The 14,406-nt window shown below is 39.9% G+C and overlaps 1 protein-coding gene across 14 annotated transcripts in view; it reads right to left on the bottom strand.

The window, feature by feature from the left end:
• FHIT (fragile histidine triad diadenosine triphosphatase) overlaps positions 1–14,073 on the bottom strand; it is a 1,286,968-nt gene extending 1,272,895 nt beyond the window's left edge. For 12 of the 14 annotated variants that reach the window (XM_073230799.1, XM_073230806.1, XM_073230807.1 and 9 more), the window contains exon 1: positions 2,214–2,369. The gene's annotated coding sequence lies outside the window, so the exon portion shown is untranslated. Of the gene's footprint in view, positions 1–2,213; positions 2,371–14,054 lie in introns of those variants that run through there. The other 2 variants (XM_073230809.1, XM_073230789.1) reach the window with 2 other exon arrangements.
• Between the last annotated feature and the right edge of the window lie 333 nt (positions 14,074–14,406).

Consider the following 14,406-nt stretch of genomic DNA (forward strand, 5'->3'; position numbering starts at 1 on the left):
AATGCACTATTAAAACCTTACCAATAATAAGAAAAGATACTTTAAAACAATTGGTCCTGGTCTGTGGCCTGTGAAGAACAAATTAGGGAAGAAACCATTATCTATATAGCTTCACATCTGATGCTCCTAGTTGACTACAGAGAGAATGAAAATAACTCTGGACTTGGAAATAAGATGTTTGTGTCTACTCTCATTTCGGACATAAACCAAATGTGTGACCTTGGGAAAAACTCCTTTGCCACCTGGACCAGTTTCCTTATCTTTAAAATAAAGGTATTATAAAGCTATATATAGCTAACATTTGTGGAACCTTTACTATATGCCAGGAACTGTTCCAAGGTCTTTGCATTGGATTTAAATGATCTCAAAGGTTTTTGCAGCTCTAACATTTAGTGTCTAACTACAGAGACAACATGGCATAATGGAAATATTCCAAATTCTGTACTCAGAAAGGTTGGGCTCACTCACTCTCTAGAAGGTAGGGTCTTTTTCTAAGCAGAGACTGTTAAGCAGTCTAGGTTACAATCCAGAACTTCTCTTCACTAGCTGAGTTAGCTTAAATTGCTCAACTTTCTTAGCCTTAGTTTTCTAATATGTGACGTTGACATAAAAACGGTTCTGTCATCTAGCTATTGAGAGGATTAAATTATAACAACTAATTACGTATAATTAAATTATAATGTATTTATGATAAATTATATTCACTACACTAAATTTATAAGCATTAAATGATAAATGCATATTAAATTTTATTACTAGGTGTGTGACCGTGAACAACTCATCTTTTCTAGTGCTTTCCTCATCTGCAAATGGGAGATACTGTATTATCAAAAGAGATCATGTAAACATACTCTAACTGTTGAGTGTTAGATGTGTTTGAAAGCATGCATATTCCCTAATACTTGGAAAAGCGTATACAGTAACTCCCAACCTAATACTTGGAAAGGCATATACGATAAACGCTGATGAACATGGCAATAAAAGACATCTCTACTAAACACGTTTCTCTAGTCCCAGCTCGCCGCAAAATCGCAGGGCCACGTGGAAGTTGTAGTTCCAAATCAAAGGGCTGACCCACAGGTGTCTGGGAGTGAGACTTCAACTCCCAGGAGACACCTCGCCACACCACGTGGCATGCTGGGAGACAGAGTACCAGCCCGCTGGGAAACAAAGGGTGGGACACCAGCTCCCAGAAGGCTCCGCTGCCCAGGCCGTAGATAGGAGGTCGAGGCGGGAGAGCTGGCACGCCCAGCTAACAGGTGCATGTGGGCCGCTCTCGGTAGTCAACGGCCCAGCGCAGCTGAAAGCCTCTCTAAAACAGTCATTGGGCGTATTTTCTGCTGGTCCTCAGCACATTTCTGAGGGACCCAGAATTATAAAACATTGTTTGCAACGAGCAGACTTGCACAATCATGTACATTTAGGCTCCAGACAGCATCCGTGGGCCACTTGGGAGGGAGCTTTAAGCTCTTCTTTCCCAGATAAAGTACTGTGACTGCCTGGTCCAAGGTCATGCGGCAGAGGCAATTTGGTCCTAAAGAGGAAGCTGCAGATTCAGCTCCAGTTCCACTAACTGGACCCTTTCCTCCCCGCCCTCCTACACCCCACCACCCCGCCATGAATATATCTTTGAAATCCACGAATATTTTCGTTTCATATAAAAACACCATTAAGTCATAAAATAGGTGTTGAGGAAGTCCAACAGACTACGCGCACTAAAACGAATTCGATGCTTTTTTGTGTTTCCTAAATATCAAACGTAAAATTCCCAAATACTGCCTGTCTTATGCCCTGCTTGGCTCCTGTCCTGGGCAAAGTGTACAACCCGCTCCCTTTGGGGAACCCAGAGCTGGGTATTAAACAGTTCTGTTGAGGCAGATTCCTGTTACTTGCCTATGAAACTGAAACCATCCAAAAGTGACCTGTGCCAACTACACCACCAGGCCCAGGTGCTGAGGCGCCCCTGGAACTGCTGGCATGGCCTCGTGCCTCAGTGTGCCCACTAATAAAATGCACCTGAGGAGAGACGGATAAGGACTGGGGCCGGTGCTCAGAACGCGGCCCGGAAAGGCCCGGAAGGAGGGCGGGCCGGCGGGACAGACGCTCAGCCCCCACTCCCCGGGCCGCCGCGGTACTGACTAGACGCTTGTGGAAGGAAACAAGACCCGCGCCCTGGAAACACTGTTCGACTTGGGCTTGCCCCCTGCCCCTACCTTTCAAGATCTTGGCAGCTGGGCAGTAAAAGGCAGAGGGAGGGAGCGCGGGGCACAAGCTGCGCCTGGGCGCGTACACACGGGGGTGGCCGCCTGAGGGACCGGGAACGGTGGCTAAGAGATACCGCCACGGGACGGAGCTGAGAAGAGACTACAGTTCCCAGATGGCCCTGCGACAAGGGCGGGACCCAAGATGGCCGCTCGTCGTGGGACAGGCGCAGAAACCAATAAGCATAGAGCATGCGCCTACCCCGAGCCAATCAAAAACCAGAGGGACCTGATTCACGGGCGGGAAACACTGTCTCTGGAGAGTTGCTGAGGGTGGGAGTCACTGTGAAAGGAGAGATTTGTCATAAATCTCACAATCTTTGGTTTTTTTCCAAATGGAAAAGCAGATATTCTTTAGGCTCTGATGCATTTTTCTTTCTTTTCTCCATTTTTCTTTCTTTTCTTGGCTTAATTTACCCTCCCTCGCCAGGGGCTGGATTTCCTGTCACTTCTCATTCTGGATGGTTCTTGATTCCTAAACCTTCCATTCCTTGGGTTTCTCTCTGAAAGCTGGTTCGCAATCCCTTATTGATCCAGTTTACGACTACACTCGGCCTTCCTGGCAACCCAGCTAAAATTCATCACAATTCTCCCTGTCCCTTACTTTCTCCTTTTTGTGTGCTATTTTTCTCCTTAGCGCCTGTCGTTATGAAGCACTAGTATATAATTTATTTATTAATCTTTTTATCGTTTTTCCCTGTAGAATGAAAGATCTGTGCATATGCGGGTTCCAGTTGCTGCAATATCCTACCACCAAAAGTATATATAGTGTACATATACAGCAGGCACTCAGTCAACATTTGAATAATTAAATGAAAGCTAAAGTGGCCTTTCTATTCTCCCTTTCTTTGGTACAGATCAATTAAATCCATCTCTGACCATCATGGGGTCCTTGCATTTGCTCCCTTTTCAAATTCAAAATCATTCAATATATTCTTTGGGGTGCTGGAGAAATTAAGTCAGACCCCATTCCTAACCTCAATATATTCCTCGTTTAGCAGACTATGAGAGGTAAACTTAATTTTGCAATTAATGTAATTGCAAGCTACAGAAATAATTGCACAAGGTCATATGTCTCATAAGCAGAGACTAGAATTCTGGCCTTCAGACTCTTGCCACTAAACCACACTCTTCCTTCCGGTGACCTGTCTTCTTTAAGATTGCCTCCTCCCCTTTTCTACTCTCCCCTCCCAATCCTAGAGCCAAGGAAGAAGAGATATTTGCCAGGAATCTTTTAAATTTCAAAAGGAGAAACAGAGCATTTACACTTGGACAAACCCTGAGATATGTTCCTACTTTGCCTGCCACCATCTCCTTTTTTGTTTTATTTTCCTCTCTCTGTTTCTTTGACCTGCTTAATTAGATACAGGTGATTACACCAAGTCCTAGATCTCTCATCCTTCCTGATGTTTGATCCCCACAGAGAGTAGCAAAGTATCCCAAAAAATATCCTGGTGTGAAATACTGATGTCCTAGGAAGCTTGACTCTCAGAGAATGTCACTGTGGATTATAGCCAGTTTACAGGTTATCACACAGACACCATGGCTACATAAAATAGTAAAGAATTGTGAATAGGTGAAATTGAAAACTACACATAAAACAGCAGTAATGTGATCAATATATGTACAGACTAATTTTGGGCATAGAAATTAAAACCCCAGGCCTAACCTCTCAATCTGGGGTTGTTTTCTATAATACAACAGTTCTTTCTAGGTTTTATGAGCATTGATTCAGCAGCCCCAGCTTTTCTCAAGCTGACCGGCATGAGAGATTTCAACGTGTGTCAGCAGCCAGACTAAATGTAGAGTAAATCACTGGACCATATGAAACTGGAAAGCTCAACAACTAGACTCTCCTCCTGAGAAAGTATCAGCCTATAATCATTACATTTTCTACTCAGCAATCAAAAGGCAAATGTCATGGACATACTCAGGATCTAAACAGTGGTACATTGTCAGGCACTTACTTAAATGATTATTAAACCATTGTCAGGCAACCTAGCATAACCATATACGTATTACTTCAGCTGTGCATGATGCTGGCTGCTGGGCTCAAGGTCAGCCATGACCTTCAGCAATACGGTCACAAAGAGCATTAAGACATGGCACTTGCCTTGGACCCAGACCTTCCAAGTGCCAAGACAGTCAGTGGGGAGATGACTGTCTGATCTTCAACTTGACTAACAAAGAACCTGGAGATGGTATCTTAGCTTGAGTTCTCCCAGAAGCACATCCTGAGAGGTATTCAAGTGCAACTAATTTATATGGGAAGTGATCTCAGGAAATACCAGTAGGAGAACAGGGAAGTGAAATTGGGAGGGATAGACAGACAAAAAAACCATGTGACTTCAAGGATGATTGGAGCTTAATCATCTTGAGGAACTCTAGGAAACAAGGTGGAACACACACCTTAGACTGAGCTATCCCATAAAAGGACAAAACAACTAGGTTGTTTAAACACTAACTCCCATAAATCATTGACTGGGGGCTGCATTCAGGAGCTAAGTACCTGGTTCTTCAAGCATGCTGTATGAGAGGGCAGAGTTGCTTCAGTAACCAGAGAAAGCCAAGGATACAGGTGCTGTGATCGGAATTCAGGCTGCTATGCCCTGAAATGGTAAGGCAATAGAGGGTACTGGTGGGGCACCAATGGTATCTGTTACAGGTGGCTTTAGTTCACACAAGCTCAAATTATAGAGACTATCAGAATAAGAATAATGTAATACTTAATTACATGCATAAAAAAATAATAAAAAGCAAGCAGCCTATAACCCTGTAACTTAATCATATAAACAATTAAAATAAACAGTACTTTCTAAAGTATTTCTAAGACACACAAACTGAATAAAAACTACAACAAAATCCTCTTTCACACTGGGAACTCTTTGAAGACTTACGGAGAGGCTTCAGTGGGACTTGGTTTTGGCAGAAAGGGGAGGAAGGAGATCAAGAAAAGGAGAAAAAGGCACTTAAAGAAATATTGCTGGAGACAATGTGTTGCTCATTTCATTATTGAAGAAACACAAATAAAGGGCTTTGGATATTTGAGAAATTCACATTAATTTCTAGGTCTATTTGACCTAGAAGACAATTTTGAGAAAGACCTCTGGTTGTGCATGTAAAGAACTTCTTCTTGGCAAATAGCTTTACTTGAAATTACAGTCACCGTTTATTTGTCTTTCTATTTATCATCTGTCTCCAAATAAAATGTAAGCTCCATGAAGGCAAAACTTTCTTGTCGTTTTCAGTAGCAGGCACTCAATGAATGACTACGTTATGGCCATAAAAAGCAGTCAGGGTGAGTACTAGGAGGGTCTGACATTTGTACCATTCATTATGTTCAGCTATCACCATCAAGAAAGTAGCCCTGCAATAACCTCCCATTATCACAAACTTTGGACCATCCTAATGTGTGGAAACCCTAACAGTCACACAGTCTTCTATTTTAGTTACTACCAACAGCATTCTCTTCCAGCATACAGGAAATACAAAATCTTTACCATGATAACCATTTCAAAACTAGAAAGGCCTTGAAGTCAAAAAGCTCAGCCCTCTCCATAGTTCACTTCAATTGTATGTTACAGGTCATAATTCAGACCTTCAGACAAAAATCTTAAGGACATTTGTTTAATTGGAAATCTCATATCTAACATAAAAATAGTTCATTAGGAAAAAAAGATGCATTGTTTTTGTATTACAAAGTATAGAAAAGTTGGGACACAGCTGTACCCAAAAGCTCCCATCTCCTTCACAAATGTGTCAGCCCATAATCATTCAGCCTCTTGGCTGCTGTTGGAGAAATCTCGTTGCTGATAAGAACCATCTCCTGATATGCTGAAAATTCTCTAAATTTTTCCCCTTTTTACTCTCTCATCTTATTCATTCCTTTGTTGTTCTATGTTAAATGTATTCCTTGGGTGGATTTGTTCATCAGATATTTAGAGATTGGTCTATTCCCTATGGTTAGTGAACATATGCATGCTGTCTCCTTTTAACTATGCCTCATAAATAATCACACTTAATCCTTCTTAGTGCCATCTTTTGCAATCATCTTCCAGTTACCTAGAACATAAGGTGCATAAAACTAAGCTCAGTGTCCAAGCTGTGATCTCAGTAGGGTTGCTCAGAGATAAGCTTTGATTTTTCATCACTCTCTTTCAAGAAATTATGCCTCTAAACACATTGCCCTGGATTCACTGCAGCTTTAAAGGCATTTTATCATTCTAGAGAATAAAACCCATTAAAAGCATTTCCTAAAAATTAAACAATATATTTCTGTAGTAAAGGACTTAGTGAGGAATGGGATGCAACTTCATTTCAGCCCAGTTTTTCGTGTATTGAGGGCTACTCTAAGCCACGGCTACTCTGTTTGGGGCTGGGAGTCACCAATGAACCAGACACAGTCCCTGATACTGTACTGTCATGAAGACCACAAACACGTAAGCTGGTAAAAAAAGTCTATGTGATGCTTTAGAAGTCGATGCCAGAATGAGTCAATTCTGCTAGCTACAGTGAAGGAGAAAGGGTGTTCTAGGCACATGGTGAGTGCCAGAGTTCAGACAAGGTATATTTATTGGCCTATAACCTAAAGTGGAAGTAGGGCATTTGTGAAAGGGGCTGGAAGAGTCTCAAGGGCCAGCTCATGATGACTGCATAAGCATACTTAGTTAGCAATAAAAACGATTGAGAGACCCGTAATATCAAACGAATCACTGAACTTCTAGGCAAAAAGAAACAAAACATTCAACAAATATTTATGGAGCACCTACTGTGCAGGCATTGTTCTAGGTACTAGGAATGCAACAGTAAATGGTCATAAAAAGTCTTACCCTCATGGAACTTCTGGTAGAGAAGACAGATCTACACCAATATACAAATTTATAATGTCTCATAGGTGTCGATACATGCTATTTAAAAAATGCAAAGTGAGGGGCTAGAAAATGATGGGTGGCCGCCTTTTGCATAGGGTGGTCAGGAAGGCCTCTTTGAAGAGGTGTCATTTGAACAATGATCTCAGCAAAGTGAGCGGGCCAGCCATGAGGAAATCTGTGGAAGAAAGTTGCAGACCGAGGGAACAGTAAGTGCAAAGCCCTTAAGACAGGAACACGCCTGGCACGCTGGAAGAACAGCAAGGAGAGTGAATGAGAGGAAAAGCCATGGAAGATGAAGTCAAATGTCACCAGAGGCCAGACTGTGTTGGCCCCTGTAAGGTCTTAGAGGGAAATGTTAAACTATTCCATACATGAACTTGCCAGACAGTGTATATAGTAAGATCTACCTGTATAAACATAAAAGGATTGTGTTACACATATATCGATGACCCTTGAACAACACAGGTTTGAAATGTGTGGGTCCACTTACATGCAGATTTTTTTCAATAAATACATTAGGAAAATGTTTGGAGATTTGCAACAATTTGAGGAAACATTTTCTTTTCCTTACTTTATTGATTACTTTATTGTAATAATGCAGTGTTATTTTTAAGGCTATTGGTAGTTAACTTTTTGGGGAGCCAAAAGTTATATGTGAATTTTTGACTGCATGCGGGGTGTCATTGCCGCTAACCCTCACATTATCCAAGGGTCAGTTGTAATTAGCAAGGTCTGGAACCACTTGTCCAAACTTTTGGGACAAGGGAGGTTTGGAAATGAATAGTTTTTTGGTTCTTAGAAATATTATATATGCCTATTCTATCTAGTGTATAAGACTCCTAAAGCAGTCTTAGGGCAGCACCCTATCATCAAACAGTATTTCTGCAACAAAGCAAATATGGGATAAATAAACAGTGTAAGTAGCCCCATATCAGGCCAGCCTTTTGGTTTTTCAGGTCTTCTTGGATTTCAGAATTACAAATAAGAGAGAGCAGACCTGTACTTGCACTTTCATAGAATATTTCTGGGAGCATCTCAAATGTTTGTGAACAACGAGTAGAGGAATGAGATGGGATTGGTTAGCAGTGTACTTTATTCTGAATTATTTTTTATACCATTCTGAACTCCTGAACATTGTTTTTTTACTATATACTAGTTATGCCATTGAAATAACCCTAGTTTAAGTTAAAAAAAATATAATAAATGTGGATCCTAATGTTTTTATTCTTGTAGTCTTCGGGTATTCACTAATATGGATACTATTAGGGAAAAGTGTTTTAAACAAAACAAAAAAAAGTGGTAGACAAGATTTTGAATATACATTACAATATTGTTTCTAAATTTGAGCATTTTAGTCATCACATTCAACTTTTACTATGTCCTCTGTATGCTTTTCAGATTTTCATTTTTTAAATATTTCTGGACTGGGGAGAGTCATAGTATCAGGATGATTTTGTGAGGAGTAGGAAAATTCATTTCTAAAATTCAACATAAAATGCATTTTTTCAATTAACAGTAAATCATATTTCCTAATTTTACAAAAAATTTATTCTGTTTCCTTATAGAACATGGTCCATTCTCAGGACTTGTCGTTGTTTGTTTTGTTTCACTTTGTTTTTAAAGCAAATCTGTGGGGTTTTTGTCTGTTTTGATAACAGGATGTCATGCCTGTGATAAATAGTTGCCTGAAAGAGATTTATAATGTACAAGCCCCTAAAATATTTAGACATTTTAAAATTGCAATTTGCAACCTTCCTACTTCCTACCATTCTCCCCCAACAAAAATTCAGAGAGATGTATTTAACAGCTGCTGTGTTCTGTGGTGAATGTTATTGGCTGTGTGGCTGAAAACTGTAATTAGCCATGCCTCACTGATTCATACATGAATCGTTCTGAGGTTTATTATTCCACCAGAATGTTAATGAACATGAATATAAAATACTCTGAGAGATTTTCTTTTTATCTTGGTAAAGTACATATGATAAGAAAAAAATAATCATTTAAAATAATTAATGAAATAATATTCTGTGATCGTAACTTCGTATAGATTCTTGACTTTTTTGTGTAGTAAATAAGACTGTATAATTTATTGGAACCTCTTCTCTATGAAGCACACAGTGATTCTACATATATGAATTAATGAAGCTTCAGGACGCCTACCAGGTAAATGTTAATGAGACCCAGGAATCCTAACTTGCCTGACCTTTGCTCTAGTTTCCAGATAAGAAATTACCTAAAATGCCTCTACATCACTGAAAACAGAATGGACACAAACTGACATTCAGAGTTCAGGTGTCATTTATGAATAGTATTCTCTTACAGACCTAGTTGAAAATAAAAGTAATTTAGGGAAAATGATATTTGAGCACTGCCTTAATCTAGCAGAGATTTTCTTCATGAGAAAATTAAACCAAACACAAACTGGAAGTATGACTTAACTGGGCCTGCTTCTTCTGTATTTAGGGTCACCAAGGCATACTGTAAATGGAAATCAGATTGCTTTAGAATCCAAGAACAAACTCTACTTTTGACCTTTAGAAAGCTCATGATGTATATGCCCACAAAATAAACAAAATAATTTCAAAGTAAATTCGTTGAGTGCACCTGACCTTTGAAACAGAGCAGATGATGTTAATCAGATTTGTACAACTTTAATCTAGCTCAGCCTCCATTTCTCCACGTAGTTTCTAAATATCATAAAGAAGAGTCTTACAAGAGGGAATCTTCCAAGCAGAACAGGTTCAGAAATGGAGCAGAATGTATGACCTTGCTACAAACAATGAAGTATTACTCAGACACATAAGCATGATGACTATAAACCAATATAATGTGCTCCTGAGGAAAAGTGACATTTTAAAAAATACTAACCAAGCACATTGTAGGCAGCTTCTCAATATTACAATAAAATATGGTTTGAGTCCTGATACTCTAAGGTACTCTTGGGGAAACTTTGAGTTGAAAATGGTCTGTATATTATAAAAAGATGTTCTACCTGACCATTGCACCTGCTGTTGTCCAGCCCTATCACTTCTGCATTTTGGACTTTGAATGTTTGAGCCATGGCCTTTCTAGAATAACCCGTTCAATAACTTGGTAGATGTATGCTTGATTTCCCAGGATCGCCTCCTTTGGATAACCAGCCCTGACCCCATTCTACAGTTCTCCTTCTCAATCCAAGAAGCTCTGATGGGGCTGCCTCCCCATAGTGGCAGGTGGAGGTGGGGTTCACAGAAAACAAGCTTGACCAAAGCATTCCAAGCTACTTGGCCACATTACTGATTCAGGGATGAGCACATGACCCAAGCTAGGCCATTTCCCTCAGGCGTTTGGTTAGAGAGATCGAGGAGAATGGTCCCTCATCTTCTGTGATCACAAAGCTATAATGGTGTCTGCATGGGGTTGCTGGTGATGTTACCCACTTAGGAATTAAGTCAAACGGGGGCAAACAGAACTAAAGGATAAAGAGGGAATACGGCCTAGGTGGAATTCCATCACAGAATCCAATTTTGTTGAAACCACCCTTCAGGTTTGCCAGTTGAATGAGCCTCTCTTATTTAATTTGGCTTGAATTAGGTTTTTGTGACTTGCAGTCAAAGGAGTCATGACTAATTCATAAAGTTCAGCTGAAATAAACTCTAAAACTACCCAGAATAGGAAAATGAAATGAAAAGGCATGATAGTCTCCCTTGCAGTTGTAACTTGGGAATTCTTAAGATCTGGAGCCACATCAGCCTCTGCTATACCAGCATCAAAACCATGCATGAGACTCACTCTAGTCATCTAAGGACGTGGAGATGCTTACCTTGAAAAAGAGGAAGTAGTATATGTATTTATTGGTCTCAACCATGAGTAGGTCTATTTTGTGAAAAAGGGATTGGGCTCATTTTGTAGGGTTAAAACTCAGACCAGTAAGTGTTTATCACTAAGAGAACTTTTCAACACAACATGACGGATACATTTTCTAACTATGGAAAGTCCCAGCAGATATAACGTGACCCTCTCCCAGCAATACCACTTCTGCTGAGTGAGAGGTTGAACAAAATGACATCTAAGATCCCATCCATTGCGATGATCCCTTGACGGACTCAGAGCTTGGTCATGATGATGGCATTTGTAATTTATCATAAATCACCTCAACCTTTCAGCAAATCACAAATCAATACAAATCTATTATATAAAAGGTACAGAGGAAAGGAAGTGTCAGAAAAGATTTTCTAGAGGGGCTGATACTTGCACAGTTGTAAATACAAATAGGATTTGGCTTATAAAATACATACCATGTTGAACAATGTTGCATTCAACTCTAATTCGTTAAGAAACTATTTGTCTCTATAATATCTTTAAATAACTTTATATAATGTCTTTTAAAACATGTAAATACATAGATGAAGACAATATATTAAACTGTACTATAAGTAAATAAAACTTTCCCGTGTCTGGAGTGTTTTTGTAGGCATACAAGTGGGAAGCATTAACACAGCAATGTGTACCAGAAACTGTCAGCCAATGAATGTGAGTCCCCCATTATTGCACTCTACCACTCAATTAATGTCCTATAAATACATGCTTTTGCTTCTCTTTCTGCCATTATGTTCAGTAGTGGCAATTTATTTTGTGTCCACGAAAACGTTTTTGACATGCAATGCTTAACAACACATAACAAACCAACTGACGGCACCATGCTAAATGCAAGTTTTATAGGAGTTCATGGTGCCTGCAAGAAATGTTTGAGAAGACAGAATTAGATGAATTGGACTGCAAGATTGCCTTTGACATTATGAAGGGCATCATAAACATAATTCTCCAGGGAGAATCAACAAAAATTGTATAAAAGCTACCCAGAAGAAATTATTGTCAGAAGACACATCATGACATAAGGGAGCAGAGGTTTAGTTGCCCTGGGAAGGTCTGGAACACATCTCTGTGGGGACAAAGATCACAGGAAGACCCAGCATAGGGCTGATCACAGTAGCACAAGCACACCCATTTTCAGGAATGGAACACCTCATCCATCTCCTGCCTTCTCTTTAAACAGACTTTGTAAGTGCTGCAAAGCAAGAGGGGAAAGATACTCAAGAAGGAGAGTGAACGGCACGTGAAAAGGAAGTATAGTATAAAACAAGGCATCTTAAAGAACAAAGAGTGGTTTAATATTACTGGAGAGGAGAATATGGAAGAGAGGTTAAAAAGGAGACCAGAGATGTAGGCAAAAGCTGTATTTTGAAAGGTCTGGTAAACCTTTCTCTAGATCTAGAGCTTGACCTGTTAAACAATGAAAAGCAAATGTTTGGCTTTGCCAGGCAAGCAATATGATCAAGTTTGAATTTTAGAGGAAAAAAAAAAATCTGTCTAGCAGCACTGAGGGGGCGTGATAGGAGCAAAATATGACTCCAGGAGCGAGATCAGTGAGAAAGCCACTGTTAAGAATAAGACAGTTTTTTTTTTGGCCTGTCAAACTACTAAGTTAAATTAACAATAAACATCGTCGTTGTCGTCATCATCATCTTATTCATCCCAGTGGTATAATAAAAGGACAAATTTCCCAATAGCTGTTCACAATATGTAAATCAAGTCAGAACTCTTAAACAGTTAATACATAAAAAAAGTTCATGCCCTTTGACCCTTTGACCTAATCATCCTATTTCCAAGAATCTACAGTAAGAGAAGAGACACGCAGGACCAAAGTATATGCTCAGTGACATTCCTTCCCACAGCCTTATTTATGAAAAATTAGAAACCATTGTAATGTCCAACTAACAAGCAATGGTTAAATAAGTGAAATGTATCACTTTCATGTAAAATGTTTCTAAAGATGTCCAATGACAAGGAAAATTGCCCAAGGAAGAATGTAAAATGAAAAAGCAGAACACAAAATTAAAGATATGGTATGAGCCCAGTCTTCAGAAAGGCATATACACTAAAAAACTGGGAAATACATAAAAATATAACTGCTGCTTATCTCCAGGTAGTGGAACTGATTTTCATCTTTCTATCTTTTATATTTTTTATTTACTATCATGGACATGTATTACTTTTGCAAATAAGTGTTAGGTTGAATCATTTGAAGTTGCCTGCTATATGAATTGTGAAGTGTATCTCTCATGAGTCTTATGTTGAAGCCCCCCAGTATGACCAAATTTGGAAACCAGGCCTTTGAGAGATAATTAGGTTTAGGTGAGATCATGAAGGCGGGGCCCTCATAATGGGATAAGTGACCTTATGAGAAAATGAAGAGACACCAAAATTCTCAATCTCTCTCTTTTTCTACACCAACGAAGAGGTCATGTGAGCAGGAGGCCATCTACAAATCTGGAAGAGACCCTCACCAGAACCTGACCATTCTAGCACCCTAATCATGGACTTCTAGATTCCAGAACTATGGGAAAATAAATCTTTGTCGTTTAAGCCACCTAGTCTATGATATTTTTGTTATGGCAGTCCAATTTGATGAATACACTGCTAAAATTGGCTCCAAATATGGCAATTCCATATGATTCAACCTACTTGAGAATAAAATAAAACAAGAGCCAATCATTGACAATGCCCTTGCAGTGCATGCTAAGGGCCAGAACTAAAGCAGTAACAATAAGGATGAAAGGTGCAAAGGGAAGTAAGATAGGAGATTCTATAATTTGTAGATTGATAGGGTTCTATCAATAGGATTGTTAGTCTAGTATTAGTAAGAGGGAGCATCTAGAAACTGAATCCAAAGATTTTACACTAAGTAACTGGATACTAGGAATGGAACTATTCAAGACGAGGAATATTAAAAAACAAACAAACTAACAAACTGGTTTTTGTCTAGCCTCTAAGAGGGCTCCTCACACCCTTGGGTACTTCCCTTCTTAAGCCCAGGCTGATCAGTGTTCTCTGTAGGATACTGCAGAAGTGATAGGGTGCTACTTCATAGATGAGTACTCACCCTGGGAGAAGCCAGCTGCCCCGTTGTCAGAGCACTCAGCCAGCCTGTGGACAGGTCCACGTGTCGAAGAACTGAGGATCCAGCCAACAGCCAACTGGGAGCTGAGATCTGAGAATGACCCCGGGAGAGAGAGGGCGATCAGATCTGCCAGCCCCATTCACACCTTCAGTTGACTGCAGCCCTAGCTGACCGACACCTTGACTGTAACATGAGACGCTCTGAGCCGAACCACACTGCCAAGCTGTACTCACATCCCTGACCCACAAAAACTGTGAGATAATGAATGTTTGTTTTAAGCTGCTACGTTTTGAGGTAATTTGTTACATAGCAACAGATAGCTAATAAAACTAGT

The sequence above is a fragment of the Manis javanica genome, chromosome 3, assembly GCF_040802235.1.
Source record: "Manis javanica isolate MJ-LG chromosome 3, MJ_LKY, whole genome shotgun sequence".
Taxonomy (NCBI): domain Eukaryota; kingdom Metazoa; phylum Chordata; class Mammalia; order Pholidota; family Manidae; genus Manis; species Manis javanica.